This window comes from Monodelphis domestica, chromosome 4, assembly GCF_027887165.1.
Source record: "Monodelphis domestica isolate mMonDom1 chromosome 4, mMonDom1.pri, whole genome shotgun sequence".
Taxonomy (NCBI): domain Eukaryota; kingdom Metazoa; phylum Chordata; class Mammalia; order Didelphimorphia; family Didelphidae; genus Monodelphis; species Monodelphis domestica.
In genome coordinates, this window is record NC_077230.1 from 75,195,878 (window position 1) to 75,206,904 (window position 11,027).

Below are 11,027 nucleotides of genomic sequence, written 5' to 3' on the forward strand. Positions count from 1 at the left end.
TACAGGACAAACAATAAATACTAGATCTGTGATTTTGATAGTTAGAACAACTTTTAAAGATACTACGAAATTTGACTTCATCTTATCCACCTGATGAGACTTATCACTGCTACAGGCTGAATTATAAAATAAATAGAAGTGAGTTGTAAATTGCACATTATAAGCATTCAATTGGGCATCTAGGTGGCCAGTGGAATGAGTACTGAACTTGGAGTAAGAAAGACCTAAATTCAAATCCTGCCATTTACTAGCTCTGTTACCCTGGGAAAATAATGTACATCTCTACATTTTAGCTCTCTCCTCTATAAAACAAAGGAATGGCACTCACTGACCTCTAAGGTTCCTTTCTTCTCTAAAGCTATGATCCTATTAAATATTTGTTAATTGATTACATTAGTTCAATGTATTATTCAATAAACATTTATTAAGCTCCTTCTATACACTAGGTGCTATGCTAAGCACTGGGGATACAAAGAAAACCAAATGATAGCCCTGGTCTCAAGGAAGAGAATATATAATTGGAGGGGAGGGGGTGCAGTGAATCTGATTTCTTAAAGCTGAAAGAGGTGGGAAGGAAAGGTATTCAACAGTGGAGGAAAATGAAGAGGTGGTTTCACTGAATCCCTACCTTACAAGAAGGATCCAGGATGAGCTCTTCAAAGTCCTCCTTCCACCCCCTCCAATTATAGGGAGGAAAGGATCTCAGAGGCAGGGGACACCAAGGAGGTGTGAATTTCTGGTTATGACCATATTAAATATAATAGGTATTTTCTTGCAGGAAGATGAGATACTACAGACATTAATGAAGAACAGACTTCATGTTAGGATCTATTAATTGCTGTTATATTAAGTATGGTCATGATCAAAGATAAAAGTCCCATGGAACCAGGGATAATTTTTTTTAACCCTTATCTTCTGTCTTGGAATCAGTACTGTATATTCATTCCAAGGCAAAAGCATGATAAGGGCTGGGCAATGGGGGTTAAGTGACTTGCCCAGGGTCACACAGCTGGGAAGTGTCTGAGGCCAAATTTGAACCCAGGACCTCCCATCTCGAGGCCTGGCTCTCAATCCACTGAGCTACCCAGCTGCCCCCCGGGTTAATTTTTTAAAAGATGTGTATTAGTATATTGTTTTCATTTTCTCTTCCTTTCCTAATATATTCTTTTTCTTCTTCCCCTTGTGGACTTATACCTTATAACAAAGAATAAGAGAAAAAAAGTACAGCAAAAGCAACCCACCACAACATATGTATGCAGTGTTCTACATACTAATATTCCACTTCTATAAAGAAGAGAGGTTCATCCTCATATCTCTTCTTCAGGGTCAAGCTTGGTCATTTTAATCACACAGCACTAAGTTTCAATTGTTCTGCTACTATTCTTTATAATACTCATTGTGTGCATGGTTATTGGTTCTGCTTACTTCACTTTGCATCAATTCAGGCAGGTCTTTTCATGTCTACTAGTATTCTTCATATTAAGTATTTCTAGTATCATAGTAATAATACACTATTACATTTATGTACTACAATTTATTAAGCCATTCCCCAATCAATGAGTTTTGCTTCCAGTTCTTTGCTAATACAAAAAGTTATGAATATTTTTACATATGAGATTTTTCTTTGACTTTCTTAGGGTCAAAAGATCTAGACATCCTTAAATCACTTTCTTACATAATTCCAGATTTCATTCCAGAACAGATGAGCCAATTCACAGTTCTTTACAAAAGGCTAAATTATTAGTATGCCTTTCTTTCTATAATCCTTCCAGCACTGACAATTCCCATCTCTGCCATCTTTGCCATTTTGCTGACTATGAAGTGAAACCTCAGAATTGCTCTAATTTGAATTTCTTTTCTTACTGGGGATTGGGAGCAATTTTTTAATATGGCTTTTAACAGTCTGCCCTTCTTTCTTTTGTGAACTATTTGTTCATATCATTTAACCATCTATACACCAGGGAATAGTTTAGAGTGTTTGATATTTGCAAATATATAATACACTTAACTAACACAAATATTTTATATAGATATGTGTAAAAGTATCCTGGCATTAGTTCCTTATGAGAGATATTTGATACAGATTTTTCCCCAACTGACCACTTCTCTTTTTCCAGCTATGTTTTTTAGTGCAAAGCTTTTCAGTTTCAACTATTGATAATTTTAATTTGTGTACATCTGTTGAAAGTTACAAAAAATATGTAAAACTAAATAAAAGGAATATTACTTTAAAGTTAGTGAATTTGGGGGCACCTGGGTGGCTCAGTGGATTCAGAGCCAGATCTCAGAGACTTCTAGGAGGTCCTGGGTTCAAATCTGGTCTCAGATACTTCTTAGCTATGTGACCCTGAGCAAGTCACTTAACCTCCAGCCCTTTGCCTAGCCTTTACCACTCTTCTGCCTTGGGACCAATACACAGTACTGTTTCCAAGTTGGAAGGTAAGGGTTTTTTAAAAACCAAATAAATAAAATTAGTGAATTTGAAATAAGTGCTAGTAATTTAATACTTGTTTATTTTTTAAATTGGCAGAACCAAATTCTATTGCAATCAATTGTAGTCTTGGCTTCTTAATATCAACCAAAAGACTAAAATCCTCAACATGCATATAACAAAATGGGCAATAAATGATAAAATGTTTACAAGGCTGTAGAAGACTGCTCTCAGTGGACCTGGAATGTTCTCTTAGTTTTCAACTGTACATCTCCCAAATGGTTATGGCTCCTCCTGGGGCCTCATTATTGGAAGGCACTTGGAAGAGATGTCTATCTTGATACTCCCCTTTCAGACAATGTCATCTCTCCCAGACCCTTTAGATGCTTTCTACTTAAACTTTTCCTATTATTTCATTTATGGCATCATTGCTTTCCAGCTGTCCTAACAGGATCACTTATCTCAAGTTAACTATAACACATTTTTAACTACACTTATTCATCCATCTTCTACTTCATTCTTAAAGGAAGATCACATGTTTTATTCTTTAACAACTAAGCCCTCTCCACTGTGGGTGACCTACTTCTTTTACCACCACTCTCAATTGCGTAGCAGGTTGTCATGTTAGCCCCCCATCCTCGGTTCACCTTTACCATCTATTTCTTCGGAGGCTCTTGACTACTGCTAGGACTGTACTGACTTCAAATCAACTAAGTAGTTAAGTTGTCCAACTATCAATCTGGAGAGCTGTGTACACGTGGTTTTTTCTTCTCATTGAATATAATATAGTGAAAAGAAGAGTAGGCTTGGAATTTCGAGGCTTGGGTTATAATCCTGACTCTGCCACCTATTTTCTGTAGGACCATGGAGAAGTCTCAATCTCTCTAGGACTCAAAGTTCTCATCTGTAAAATTAGGACGTTTAGCTAAATCATATCCATAGTCCTTTTAAATCCCATGACCCTCCAACCCTAGAAACTCCACAAAGCAACTAGGGTACTAGTAAGCCCCCTGATTTCCTTTCCTCTCTATTCTCAACAGATGATCTTATGCTGATGGGAGTCATGTGCCTTCTTGTTCACTTTGGCACATCCGTTTCCACATATTTTCTCATTTTCCCCTATAGTCTTAGAAGAAGAGAATTCTTGCGACTACCTAACATTAACCCCTCTATCTGTATCCTTTGCCCCATATTTCTCTACTCCCTCTCCACTGACTTTTTTCTATTTTTCAAAACATGTAGATTTCCCCTATGATGGACAAACAAGTACTTAATTCTATTACTTTCTTTGGGCACTATCCACTCTCCTTCACTTTACTGGCAGACTTCTTAAAGGCATATTACATATACATATATTCTACTCCCTCACCATTTCACAACCTGTAATTTACATTTAGGATCCTTACTTAATGAAAGCAATTCCTTAGAGGGCAACAAAGAATCCCTTGTCACATACACACACAAACAAACACATAAGGAGACATTTTTGTGTTTCTTCTCTTTTCTTTTATTAAACCCTTACCTTCCAACTTGGAATCAATACTGTATATTGGTTCCAAGGCAGAAGAGTGGTAAGGGCTAGGCAATGGGGGTTAAATGACTTGCCCAGGGTCACACAGCTGGGAAGTGTCTGAGGCCAGATTTGAACCTAGGACCTCCCATCTCTAGGCCTGGCTCTCAATCCACTGAGCTACCCAGCTGCTCCCCCTTTTCTTTTCTACAAAAACTTTTTTGCTAACAACTCACTTCAAAGAAACAACGCCCTCCTCCTTTCATTTTTATTATTTACAATAATGGTTCTATTTCTCACCACTCTGTGATTCTGTTCTCTTCCTGCCACCTTCATGTAGAGTCAATATTCCCCTTCAAAATACTATGGTGTAGGAATAAGAGTACTAGATTTGGAGCCAAGACTCAAATTTGAACCCTGGCTCTGCTACTACTTGTGTGACCTTGGATAAAGAGGGCTTGATTTAATGAACCCCAATTCCTTCCAGCTCTCAATCCTTCTACAAAAACATTGATTTGTGACTTCGATAATTACCTGAGTGGTATTCCCCTATTATCAAACACAGGCTGTGGGCCTTAATAAATAACTGTTGGAATGAATGCAGTTGATACCTGATGGTCCCTCATTGCCTATTTCTTTCATTGGCGATCTCTCTTTATCTACTAGTTCCTTCCTCAATGGCTCCAGGTACCCCCAATCATAGAAAAAAGAAAACCAAAAAATACCCAACCCTACTTGCCATTACCATACTCTGGATCTCTTACTTCTTTCACAGCCAAACTCTGTTAGAGTGGAAAGAGTGATAGCTATGGAGTTGTAGGGCCAGGGTTCAAATCTTCCTTCTGTCTTACAGTAGCTGTGTGACCTTGGGCAAGTCACTTAACCTTTTGGGGCCTTAGTTTTCTCATCTCTAAAATGAGGAGGTAGAATAATACTACCATCCCATCTGAAACCCATTTGCTTAGTCAATTGGAACAACCAAACTTGTCTTCCCAGCTTCCAGTCTATTCATCCCTGTTCATCCTCCATTCAGCAGCTAAATAAACGTCGTAGGGCACAAATCTTACCACATTACTTCTTTGATTTAAAATCTTCCATGATTTTCTTTTGTTTTTAGGATAAAATACAAACGCCATGTCCTGACATCTCAGTCATCCACAACCTGGTTATCTATTCAATCTCTCCATATTGCTCTCTTCTTCTGCAGTCTATGCATAGGCATATATTGTACTATTAACTATTCTCTGAAATTAATCCTCCGTAACTTGCTTCTATACCATGTGGTGCCCTCCATGCCTAGAATTTCCTCAAATCACTTTTCAGAATCTTTGCCTTCTCTCAAGGTTTAATTTAGGGGCCACCTGCTCCTACAAAATCTTCCCTTCCCACCAACACACAAATGTAAAATGTTTTTTCTCCACACAATTTATCTTCTATTACATTTGTACCTATGTTGGATAACCCCAGGCATTTCTGTTTCTTTTTTACCTCCTTACAGCCTAGCACAGAAGTTTCTAAATAGAATTTAAATGAATATCTGTTCAATTGAATATGATGTCCAAATCCGTATCTCTAGTTCTGGTCTTACCCAGCCCATCCCTTAGATCAATTTGTCTTCAAAACATTTCCACTCAGACATCATGTAACTGTTTCAAACTCAAAATGTTCCAAATTGAGATTATTCTTCTTTCTAAAGCAACCTCACTCTCAATTTCCCCATTTTGGTCAACACCACCACTTTCTGATTTATCTTGGGTCAGTTTTTCTTCAATTTCTCTCTCACTAATTCCTGACAATTCTTCTTTTCTAATCTTTCTCTGGTTTATCTTTTCTATCCACTTCCATCAATTAAGTCTAGGCTCTATTAATTTCATGCTAGATTATTTAAATAGTTTAGTATCCCTGCTTCAAAAATCTCTTCTCTCTCCCTTCCTTGAAAAAAATAAAGTCTTATACTCTATCACCACAATTGTCCTAAAACACAAATTCCTATCATATCACTACTCTGCTAAAAAACAAACAAAAAACACCAACAATTCTGTTTTCCTCTCTTACCACCTATTGGATCAAAACTAATGGTACTCATCCTAGAAAACAAAATGCTACATAAACTAACCCCTCCTTCCCAATCTTACACCCAAAATTTCTCATTAAATATTCTCTTACCCTCTGAGAGCAGTATCTTTACAGAACTTCCTATTCTTTTTGTTTATGTTCCCCAAATAAAATGTTCTACTGAACAGTTTATCCAAATCCTATTAAGAATCATCCCAAATCCCATCTCCTCCACTAAACCCTTACCAACTCTTTACTTTCTTACCAACTCCAATTTATACAGATCTGTTATTTTTCTCACCACCTATGTTACCTTACTACAAAATTTGGGCACTATCCTATAAAAATATAAATTGTTCTTTTGCTATTTTGTGCATATCTTATTTACCTCCACAAATAGCTTATAAATGTCTTGAAAGATGGAGTCTCTAAAGTCCTTTTTTACATATACACAACAATTAATTCTAAGTATGTGCTCCATAAATATTTGCTGAATTGAATTTAAAACATACAATATGTAGGAATTAATAGCCGCTACTTATCACAGTCTACCATTATAATTAGAAGATTAGGCCTTCTGAGGCAATGCAACTGCAACCATATGTAAAATTTAATGAGAAAAGGAATAATCATCCAACTGGACAGTTAATAGCCTTACTCTTAGGAGACATTCCACAAGCTCTTTATTGATTACAAGAGCTAACCTATGGAACTCTGGAAGATTGAAGGTGCACATATGTATAGAGAGGGAAAAGACAAGATAGAACTATGGGGATCTGTGATTACCCCACTGCTTAATCCCTAAGCATGGTACAACTGAAGATGAGGGACATCGTAAGACTATTTCATCACAGAAGCCAGCTAATACCAAGATATCTTGCTATTCTTGCTTGCTATTAACTTATGCCAGAGGGCAGAAATGTGTTTTCTGAAGTACTCTTTGTACACTTAGCCCAGCAATTGCAAAATTAAGTGCTGAACATTTTTTTTAAAAGGGGGATGAACTAACTGTGTTATCACTTAGATAATCTATATGAAAGCTATATAAACATCATTGACAAGAAAAGCCTCAGCATAAATTGTGTCCTAAACAAAATTTATTTTTAGGTACCCCAACCCAGATGGTGATTACAGAGTAGGGAGGATTCTAATTACCCACATCTCAATTCAAATATGTCTTATACTTCTATGATCTGCCAAGACCCTAGATTCCACAGATCCCTTTCCTGCAGGAAGAACTTGATTGCCCTATCACTGGTGCAATCCTCACCTTTCACTCTCCAAATTTCATTCAAAGATTGATACTCAAATTGATATCACTGCTACCCTATTCTGCTTCATTTGGACTTCCTGTGATTCAGGGTTCTGGGCTACCTCAGACAAAATTACCCCCTTCCCTTATCCCTATCCAATTGAGTCTCACCATCCTATGCCCTGAACTGACTCTTAATATATATCCTTCTATTATGATCTCTGGCATGTACTCCTAGCTTCTCACTTCCACATTAACAAGTTACTCTCTACATTAGGCATAAACCCTCCCCCTGAAAATATCTTGTATTCAATTTCCTTTGAACATGGTGCTTCCAAATAGAAGATAAATTCTATGAGGACTGGGATGGTTTTATTTGTCTTTGTATTCCCTGTATTCCATAGTACAGAGTCTAGTGCTAAGCAGGCATGCAATAAAACTTTTCTGAATTGAGTTCAAAACTTAAGAATTAGATGGAGAACTCCAAGGACACCTAAAATACACTAAGCCAAAAGCGTAATTTTAACCAGAAAATCCCAATAACAACAAGTAGGCTCAAAATGGAATAAACTTTTGATAAAACTCCTGAACCTTAACGAAATATCAAAGCATATGCTAAAAGCTGTGGAAGACCTGAAAAAATATTAGATTTGTTCCTAGCTCTCAAGAAACATATAGTCTAGTTGAGAATTAAGAACATGAAAAGTTAAATAACAATGTTCAAGAAAAGAAACGACAAGTGTTATAGAAAAATGCTAGAGAAACACTTATGCACTAAAAATCAAGAAAATTCAGGATCTATGACTAGCTATGGGACATTAGTAAAAACACCTTACTTCTCAAAGACTCATCTGCAAAATTAAGGTGTTTATCTATATAAACCCTAAAATACTTTTCAGCTCTAAAATTCTATGATCTAGATTCACAAAAGAAATTACTAGACTCCAGTGATCTGGGAAGACTTCTCAAGGGAGAAGGAAAGATTTTAAGGATGAAAAAGCTAAACAAAGAAAAAAAAACAGTATGGCATTCCAGAAAAAAGGGAAATGGTATGATCAAGGTTGAAAGAGCAGTTTGAAAAGTAATTTCAGGGGCAGCAGAAAGAGCCAGGCTTGGAGACAAGAGGTCCTGGGTTCAAATGTCATCTCAAGACATTTTCTCTGGCTAATCATTTAAACCCAATTGCCTAGCCCTGACCACTGAATTCTAAGACTGAAGGTAGGGTTTAAAAAAAAAAAAGTAATTTGTGAACTAAGATTGAGCCCCTCTTTATATTCAGTCACTAATGAAGTGGCTAGCCACTTATTTTTATTTATGATGGTCAATTTTGATATTTTTCTCTTGTACTGAACCTTTTTTCCTTATTGAAACCATAGTGACTTTTAGTTCAGTGAGAGGTTCCATGTCTATTGTCTGAGAACTGGCTCAATTTGAAGAAGTCTATCATAAAGAGCTGGCTACCAAGTGAAAAAATTTTTTAACATCAACTTATGCCATCTCCTAAAGGTGTGTAAAGGCTATAATCTGTATCAGGGGAGAAGAATTCACAGGGATAAAATCACAGATCTTTGAAAATGTTAAAATACAGAAAACAATGCTAAGCTCTGGGAATAGAAAAAAGTTGTCGATTCCTTTTACAAGATTGGTTTCCTGGTTGCACAGCTTAGATTTCAGAATTGCTATTTTCAAGGCATTTCTTTGACAAGTAACACAAAATTACTATTTCAGAACTATGGCGAATACATTTGTCAGTGTTTTTCCTATCCTATGTACAAGTATGAGTCAGACATACCATAAAAGTTCATTTTTTAACTGATTCCTTTAAAAACAGGGAAAATTTAGTACCTAAGACTATATGCCATATTGCCTTGAGTAGAGTTTGATATCTACCAATCCATTTCAATAAGTATTTAAAGTCATTCAACAACCTATTATTAAGAAGAAAACTGATTTTAAAAATATTTTTAAAGCATTTCACAAAAATAAAGTGATACTAACATCGAGAGGTTCTTGTTTGTGTCCTCTTCCTACTATACAACTCTCCAATTATATAAAACATGGTGTTTAGCTGAAAAAACTCAACGGGTAGTTTGGAGATTAGGTGAGTTTGCTGAATTCAAGAAATGACCTGTTTTTATTCTTAGAAGAAAGCTATAGTATAGACAGTGTAAACTGTCTTATCAATTTCTTTCAATCCAAAACTGAAATTCATGAATCTGGTACCCTACTTCACTTGCAATATAAAAAAGAACCAGGCCACTATATCATTCAGACTGCATGCTGGTCAAGTTTGTCTCTCTTGTGTTCTGTGGCACTGAGTAAACTGTGGATGCTTAAAGAACAATAAGGTAAATAGTTAAAAGACGGGCATAAGGAGTCAGTCCCACAGTGTAAGGAGGCATAGGGATGAGTGGAAAGAAGAAAACATCCAGAGTTATGAGATGAGAGAACCATGAATAATCGAATGGAGTGAATAGGAAATTAATTTTGGAATTTTCCTTTTCTTTTATCCAGAGCTTAGCTCAGTACCTAACACATACTTTATTTCACGAATGCCTGAATGACTGACACAGGAGTTCAGCTTGAGGAACTAGAAAACTGTCTGAAGGAAGGAGAACCAGGGAGTTAAAGAACAAACCCTAAGTGCAAGTCTGTGAAAGGTGGGCGTGCAGGAAATTCAGAAATCAAGGAAAGATTGCGAAGAAGGATGCCAGAGAAGCAAAGGCCATTTAAAACCGGTATCAATGCACCTCGGGCAGGTGTGGGGGAAAACCAGCCCATCAGAAACCTCTCAGAAAGAAAGGAAGCTGGGTGCCGTAGGGCCCAGAGATTGGGGGGGAGGGAGGGCAGAGAGCCTGAAATTTACCTTTCTCCTAGAAAGGAAAGAAGGGATGGGCAGCATTAAAGGAAGAGGGGCAGCAGGGGAGAAAAGAAAGGCGTCCGTCCCCTAGTTCCGTCCCCCCTCCCCCCACTAAACCCAGGGTCCTCTCCCTTGCCTCGGCCCCTGTGCCCCGGGTAGGACCACACTTGGTTTCTACCCTCCTCACTCAGGCACGGCCGGGAGAGAGTAAGGGGAGGGAGGGACGAGGAACCAGAGCCGCCCAGCGCTATCCTGGGGGCGGCGGCAGCTGACAGCGGTGCCTCCCTTCGCACACTCACCGGCCGGCAGGGCGCTCCTGGCCGCAGCGGCAGCTGCCCCGGCCCCGGCCATGATCCCCGGCGGAGGACGGGGTGAGGGGGTGTGTGTGTGTGTGGGGGGTGATGTCCGGCCGCTGGAATGGGTCCGTCCGTTTGTCCTTCCCTTCGCCTCGGCCTCCTCCGGGGCTGGGGGAGCGCGGGCCCCGGCCCCTCTCCCCCCGCCCCCAGCCGCCTCTTCTTGCGGCCGCTAAGAGGCCCCAAGGCCGGAGACCCCGCCGGCAGCGCGGCCTCAACTCTCCCAGCCCCCCCTCCCCCTTCCCCCCTCCCTCTTCCCCCTCCCCCTCCCGCGGCAACCGCTCGGCACGCGCAGAGCCTACCATGATGGTCCGACTTCCCGCCCCCGCCATGCAGTCGACCAACCCCCCGGCAGGGAGTCAGTCACACCAGCCAATGGAAGGCTAAGACACCTCAGGAGGAGGTGGAGGGAAGGCTGAGGAGTCAACGGACCTAGGCTGGCCCAATGAGTGAGGCGAAGAGGCGGAGACGTTCAAGTTAAGTTGCAGTACACAGGAAATATTCTAAAGACAGAGTGATTGGCAGGAAGCAGACCCAGCGGGCCGGCGAGGAAGAGGTGGGACCAA

General features: G+C 39.3%; 1 protein-coding gene across 1 annotated transcript in view; it reads right to left on the reverse strand.

The window, feature by feature from the left end:
• Window positions 1-10,708, reverse strand: part of USF3 (upstream transcription factor family member 3) — a 46,538-nt gene extending 35,830 nt beyond the window's left edge. Inside the window, exon 1 of the mRNA XM_001362759.4 lies at window positions 10,408-10,708. The gene's annotated coding sequence lies outside the window, so the exon portion shown is untranslated. The remainder of the gene's footprint in view (window positions 1-10,407) is intronic.
• Window positions 10,709-11,027: the final 319 nt, after the last annotated feature.